This window comes from Notothenia rossii, assembly GCF_949606895.1.
Source record: "Notothenia rossii genome assembly, chromosome: 11".
In the NCBI taxonomy this organism is placed as follows: Eukaryota; Metazoa; Chordata; class Actinopteri; order Perciformes; family Nototheniidae; genus Notothenia; species Notothenia rossii.
This window is the reverse complement of record NC_136910.1, coordinates 1123659-1131158: the sequence shown is the minus strand read 5'-3', so window position 1 is coordinate 1131158 and position 7500 is coordinate 1123659. Positions and strand designations below refer to the sequence as shown.

Below are 7500 nucleotides of genomic sequence, written 5' to 3'. Positions count from 1 at the left end.
TGCCGTGTTGGGGGGACGCTGCGGGGCTCGCTGCTGCGAGGAGCCGACAGTGTGAGCTGGCTTACTGGTGTGGTTTCCTGGTTGCTGCGTGGGGTCTGAGTCCGATGAAGCTCAGCCTGAACCCTGCTGAAGGGGTTGCAGCACCCCCATCTGCGAGGCTCCACTAGCCCCTGCACCCCCCCCCCCCCCCCCCCGCACCCCCAAAAGCGGCGCACCTACATTGTAACTTCGAACCTTCGGATTAGGGGGTACCAAGTTCGAGTCCCACTCCAGTCAGCATGTCGTTGTGTCCCTGAGACACTTCACCCCAAAGTGCTCCTGTGGGGATTGTCCACAGTGCTGAATGTGTGTATGTCGCTTTGGATAAAAGCGTCTCATAAGGGACATTTAATGTGTCAGTGAGACACAGTTTCCCCGCTGCGAGACGCGGCTGAGAGAGTGTGTGTGAGGATCTCCACGGATTGGTCCATTTGGATTTTATGTGTTCACAAACTCTCATAAAATGATTAAAACAGAAAAAAAACTCTGACTCCCACAATGCATCGCGGTAACAAAACAGCCAATTGCAGCACTTTTTAGAAACCTGATTATAAACATGGTGACTCTACCCACTAGAGTTATAGCTCTGAAGCTGCAGCTCTGATTCCTTCCTGTTCTCCATGGAAACAGCAGCAAAGGCTCATGGGTATTGTAGTGTTTAGAAACATTAATCACAAATAACATTTAAACGTCACACGGGGGAAACAGTGGAGGAGGCGGTGGGACAATAACAATGGATTATTTAACGAGTGTGTAACCAAGACGCCTGTCAGTCAGAGTAACCTGTGCTGTTGCCATGGTTACCTGCGGTTTAATGCACCTGGTTTAACGGGCGGAAACGGTGCATTAAGTAGGGACTATTTTCAGCGGCGGATTAAGACATATACATTGGTGTGATTTAAATAAATAAAAAAGTCATATATTTCTTTTTAATTTGAAAAGCTCTAGTTATTATTTGAATCATAAACTATAACTCTTCCAGGATGCAATGTGTCTCTGTGTTTCTCGCGTGTTTCTCTTGTGTTTGTTACGGTGGAGTGAAGCAAGCAGGACCCAAATGCAGATTAAACTGAAAATACCTTTATTTCAAGGATAACTCTGATAAACAGAACGCTCCCCCGTGATCACAGACAAACAAGGAACCAACAAAGACAGACAGCAAACACAGAACTTAAATACACACAAGACTAATCAACGAAACAAGAGACAGGTGAGGAGGGAGGAGAAAACACAGGGGCACCAGGTGAACACAATCAAGTAAACAGGTAGGAGGGAACAGGGAACAGGTAGGAGGGAACAGGGAACAGGTAGGAGGGAACAGGGAACAGGTAGGAGGGAACATGTAGGAGGGAACAGGTAGGAGGGAACAGGTAGGAGGGAACAGGTAGGAGGGAACAGGTAGGAGGGAACAGGTAGGAGGGAACAGGTAGGAGGGAACACACACAGACAGGAAACCAAGGACAGATCTAAACAAGACAAAACACAACACAGACAGATCATGACTGTGTTTCTGTGTTTCTGTGTTTCTCTGTGTTTCTGTGTTTCTGTGTTTCTGTGTTTCTGTGTTTCTCTGTGTTTCTGTGTTTCTGTGTGTTTCTGTGTTTCTGTGTGTTTCTGTTTCTGTGTTTCTCTGTGTTTCTGTGTTTCTATGTGTTTCTGTTTTTCTCTGTGTTTCTGTTTCTGTGTTTCTCTGTGTTTCTGTGTTTCTATGTGTTTCTGTTTTTCTCTGTGTTTCTGTTTCTGTGTTTCTCTGTGTTTCTGTGTTTCTATGTGTTTCTGTTTTTCTCTGTGTTTCTGTTTCTGTGTTTCTCTGTGTTTCTGTGTTTCTATGTGTTTCTGTTTTTCTCTGTGTTTCTGTTTCTGTGTTTCTGTGTTTCTGTGTTTCTGTGTGTTTCTGTTTCTGTGTTTCTCTGTGTTTCTGTGTTTCTATGTGTTTCTGTTTTTCTCTGTGTTTCTGTTTCTGTGTTTCTCTGTGTTTCTGTGTTTCTATGTGTTTCTGTTTTTCTCTGTGTTTCTGTTTCTGTGTTTCTCTGTGTTTCTGTTTCTGTGTTTCTCTGTGTTTCTGTGTTTCTATGTGTTTCTGTTTTTCTCTGTGTTTCTGTTTCTGTGTTTCTCTGTGTTTCTGTTTCTGTGTTTCTCTGTGTTTCTGTTTCTGTGTTTCTGTGTTTCTCTGTGTTTCTGTGTTTCTCTGTGTTTCTGTTTCTGTGTTTCTCTGTGTTTCTGTTTCTGTGTTTCTGTGTTTCTCTGTGTTTCTGTTTCTGTGTTTCTCTGTGTTTCTGTGTTTCTGTGTTTCTCTGTGTTTCTGTTTCTGTGTTTCTCTGTGTTTCTGTGTTTCTGTGTTTCTCTGTGTTTCTGTTTCTGTGTTTCTCTGTGTTTCTGTTTCTGTGTTTCTGTGTTTCTCTGTGTTTCTGTGTTTCTCTGTGTTTCTGTTTTTCTCTGTGTTTCTGTTTCTGTGTTTCTCTGTGTTTCTCTGTGTTTCTGTGTTTCTGTGTTTCTCTGTGTTTCTGTGTTTCTCTGTGTTTCTGTGTTTCTGTGTTTCTGTGTTTCTCTGTGTTTCTGTGTTTCTGTGTTTCTCTGTGTTTCTGTGTTTCTCTGTGTTTCTGTGTTTCTGTGTTTCTCTGCGTTTCTGTGTTTCTCTGTGTTTCTGTGTTTCTGTGTTTCTCTGTGTTTCTGTGTTTCTCTGTGTTTCTGTGTTTCTGTGTTTCTGTGTTTCTGTGTTTCTGTGTTTCTGTGTTTCTCTGTGTTTCTGTGTTTCTGTGTTTCTCTGTGTTTCTGTGTTTCTGTGTTTCTCTGTGTTTCTGTGTTTCTCTGTGTTTCTGTGTTTCTGTGTTTCTGTGTTTCTCTGTGTTTCTGTGTTTCTGTGTTTCTCTGTGTTTCTCTGTGTTTCTGTGTTTCTCTGTGTTTCTGTGTTTCTCTGTGTTTCTGTGTTTCTCTGTGTTTCTGTGTTTCTCTGTGTTTCTCTGTGTTTCTGTGTTTCTGTGTTTCTCTGTGTTTCTGTGTTTCTCTGTGTTTCTGTGTTTCTGTGTTTCTCTGTGTTTCTGTGTTTCTGTGTTTCTGTGTTTCTGTGTTTCTCTGTGTTTCTGTGTTTCTGTGTTTCTCTGTGTTTCTGTGTTTCTGTGTTTCTCTGTGTTTCTGTGTTTCTCTGTGTTTCTGTGTTTCTGTGTTTCTGTGTTTCTCTGTGTTTCTGTGTTTCTCTGTGTTTCTGTGTTTCTGTGTTTCTCTGTGTTTCTGTGTTTCTGTGTTTCTCTGTGTTTCTCTGTGTTTCTGTGTTTCTCTGTGTTTCTGTGTTTCTCTGTGTTTCTCATGTTCTCAAAAAAGGTCAGATTAAAATGTCGCTCTCTCCATTAACAACTGTATGAATATGTAATGGAGTGTAATCACACACACACACACACACACACACACACACACACACACACACACACACACACACACACACACACAGAGCACAATTACTGCTGCAATTAGTTCCTTTTTAATTATTTATGTGGGGGCCGGTGTTTAGCTTTAAGCTTCAGGAGCGATGTTTGGATCAATTTTTACGCTCAAACCAATTATGTTTAATGAGACGCACACACTCACACACACTCTCACACACTCACACACACACACACACACACACACACACAGCTTTATTGCTGCCGTCAGCTTTAACATAATGAACGCTGTAAACTGATCTGAAGCTCCAACATGAGAAACATGTAATAAATAATTCGTTTATTTTGTCCACTCGTTTCCAAATGTGACAAATTATCTTTATTTCTTCGACCAAATTCTACAAAATGTAGTTTCTCTTCTCTCATCTGTATTCATTTCTCAGGCACGGTTTTTATAAAAGTGAAACTAAAAAGTCCTTTTTAAAAACAGCTTCCAATTAATACATTTTTGCACCTCTTTTTATTTTCACAAAATGCTGCCACCCCTCCAATTTAAAACAGGAAGTGCCTCCTTCATTTACACACGCTCACAATTAATTACATTCTGATTCAGAAAAGACATGTTTTATCTCATCAATTTAAGTCTTTATATATTTGCATTGTTCCTCAGTTATTCTGAGGCTACGCTAAACATTTAGAACCTGAAACGCCCCAATTGGACTCCTTTGTTTACTTCCCGAAACTCAGTGACATCACTACGGAACACTCACGCTCCTATTGGCTAGCGCTCCAACACCTTGTACGTGATATATATTAAATATAATACACTGTAGTTTTCCATACTCTCATTGTCCTAAGGGTTTTAGTTTTTTAGCTTTTATGGTTATTTGTATCGTTCAATTTAAATGTGGTGTAAATACTTGTCTTTAGCATCCTTTTTAAACGCTAAATAGCTTCTTTAAAATACTTATTTTGATTATTTCCTTTTTTTTACCTACTTTGCAACTTGTTTTTTTAGATTGTTTATGTTCGCAGCACCAGACACCAAAGCAGATTCCTCGTATGTGTAAACGTACCTGACGCTAAACTGGATAGGCTAAGGGGCGGGACATCTCTTAGCTGTTGACCAATCACAACAGAGCAGTCCAGCTAACCATCATCAGAGAGCAGAATAGGGCCCCTTTAAACTCCTCATTGGTCTCTGGATTATGGAAGCCCAAAAGGCACATGTCAGTGCACATCTTTTGAGCTCCATCGCCTCTTGTGGTCATACATGTTTTGGGGAATTAAACCCCGCCTTGCGTCTTTTCCGCTTCACTTCCTGCGTTTGTTGTAGTTCTGGGATCGCATCTTTTGAGCTCCATCGTCTCTTTTGGACACTCCGCGGGGGAAATAATAATAATACAAATAATTCCTGTGTGTTTCTCGCCTCACTTCCTGTGTGTTTCTCGCCTCACTTCCTGTGTATTTGGCTGCTCACTTCCTGTGTGTTTCTCACCTCCCTTCCTGTGTGTTTCTCGCCTCACCTCCTGTGTGTTTCTCGCCTCACTTCCTGTGTATTTGGCTGCTCACTTCCTGTGTGTTTCTCGCCTCACTTCCTGTGTGTTTCTCACCTCACTTCCTGTGTATTTGGCTGCTCACTTCCTGTGTGTTTCTCACCTCACTTCCTGTGTGTTTCCCGCCTCACTTCCTGTGTGTTTCTCACCTCACTTCCTGTGCGTTTCTCGCCTCACTTCCTGTTTTTTTCTCGCCTCACTTCCTGTTTGTTTCTCGCCTCACTTCCTGTGTGTTTCTCACCTCACTTCCTGTGTGTTTCTCGCCTCACTTCCTGTGTATTTTGCGCCTCACTTCCTGTGTGTTTCTCACCTCACTTCCTGTGTGTTTTGCACCTCACTTCCTGTGTGTTTCTCACCTCACTTCCTGTGTGTTTCTCACCTCACTTCCTGTGTGTTTCTCACCTCACTTCCTGTGTGTTTCTCGCCTCACTTCCTGTGTGTTTCTCACCTCACTTCCTGTGTATTTGGCTGCTCACTTCCTGTGTGTTTCTCGCCTCACTTCCTGTGTGTTTCTCGCCTCACTTCCTGTGTGTTTCTCACCTCAATTCCTGTGTGTTTCTCACCTCACTTCCTGTGTGTTTCTCGTCTCACTTCCTGTGTGTTTCTCGCCTCACTTCCTGTGTGTTTCTCACCTCACTTCCTGTGTGTTTTGCGCCTCACTTCCTGTGTGTTTCTCACCTCACTTCCTGTGTGTTTCTCACCTCACTTCCTGTGTGTTTCTCACCTCACTTCCTGTGTGTTTCTCGTCTCACTTCCTGTTTGTTTTGCGCCTCACTTCCTGTGTATTTGGCTGCTCACTTCCTGTGTGTTTCTCGCCTCACTTCCTGTGTGTTTCTCGCCTCACTTCCTGTGTGTTTCTCACCTCACTTCCTGTGTGTTTCTCACCTCACTTCCTGTGTGTTTCTCGTCTCACTTCCTGTGTGTTTCTCGCCTCACTTCCTGTGTGTTTCTCACCTCACTTCCTGTGTGTTTTGCGCCTCACTTCCTGTGTGTTTCTCGCCTCACTTCCTGTGTGTTTCTCACCTCACTTCCTGTGTGTTTCTCACCTCACTTCCTGTGTGTTTCTCGTCTCACTTCCTGTTTGTTTTGCGCCTCACTTCCTGTGTATTTGGCTGCTCACTTCCTGTGTGTTTCTCGCCTCACTTCCTGTGTGTTTCTCGCCTCACTTCCTGTGTGTTTCTCACCTCACTTCCTGTGTGTTTCTCACCTCACTTCCTGTGTGTTTCTCGTCTCACTTCCTGTGTGTTTCTCGCCTCACTTCCTGTGTGTTTCTCACCTCACTTCCTGTGTGTTTTGCGCCTCACTTCCTGTGTGTTTCTCGCCTCACTTCCTGTGTGTTTCTCACCTCACTTCCTGTGTGTTTCTCACCTCACTTCCTGTGTGTTTCTCGTCTCACTTCCTGTTTGTTTTGCGCCTCACTTCCTGTGTGTTTCTCGCCTCCCTCTTTGCGCTTGGTTGTAGTTCTGGGATCAGATTTGTCTCTCCGTGCAGATTTCAACGCGTTTGTGGACTCTTCAGAGAAACTGATAAATGATTCATGGACAAAATGTGTCTTTTGTTATATTTAATAAAGTAATAAAGAAAATCAATATAAAGTGAGATGGATCTGAAAAGCAGGAACACACACACACACACACACACACACACACACACACACACACACACACACAGGAACAGAGCAGCTGAGAGAAGTCTCTCTGTGTGTTCATGAGAGGAACCAGCTGCTCCTCCATCCCATCATTACACCATCATCCCTCCAGTCCTTAACCATTTACAAATCCACCTTCTCCACTTCCTTTACCTCCTGAAATGTAGCCCCTTAGCTAAACCCTCTGTTAAACACACACAAGACTAACAATACAATTGAACAGAGTACAAGGCACTCAGAGTAAGACTCTATGTTTGACATGATGAGATGATCATTTGACACGACAGCAATCACACGTTATGGTGATGCCCGTCGGGTCGAGTGAGGAGAGCCAATCATTGGTGGACTTCCTGCTGAGAGAGGACAATCAGGCGTAGCAGCGATTAGCATGCTGTGCTAACGGGCTCTGCCGGTGCGTTTCCTGCAGCAGCTAAAGTGCCTCCTCGTAAAGAGCCGTGTGAGGATGCGATAATGAGAGCGTGATGGAGGCGTGGGTCTTCAGCAGAGACACAGAAACAGGTTTAATCATCCGCACAGAAACACCTCGCCCAACAAAGAGGACGCTTTGACACAAAAGATTTACGCTTTCTCAGAAAAACGGCGAGAAAAATTGATTAAAATCACATCATCTTGTCTTTTTATGCATTTCCCAAATCGGGATCAATAAAGTACTTTTTATCTCATTATCTCATCTTTTTAGAGGCGTCGAATACAAGGATCGCTTTAAGTGTGGGGGAAGGCCTTTAGGGGGGGGGGGGGGTCATCTTTAACACAGGATATATCCAATAGAGAACACATGGTGTGATGTGTTAGCTTCATCACATGCTGTATACAAACAAAGCTCCTCCACCTCTTACTTTAGTGGTTTTTACTTAAGATA

At 43.3% G+C, this 7500-nt stretch overlaps 1 protein-coding gene across 2 annotated transcripts in view; it reads left to right on the top strand.

Moving 5' to 3' along the window:
* ankfn1a (ankyrin repeat and fibronectin type III domain containing 1a) overlaps window positions 1-7500 on the top strand; it is a 53187-nt gene that overhangs the window by 986 nt on the left and 44701 nt on the right. The gene's annotated exons all lie outside the window — the stretch shown is intronic.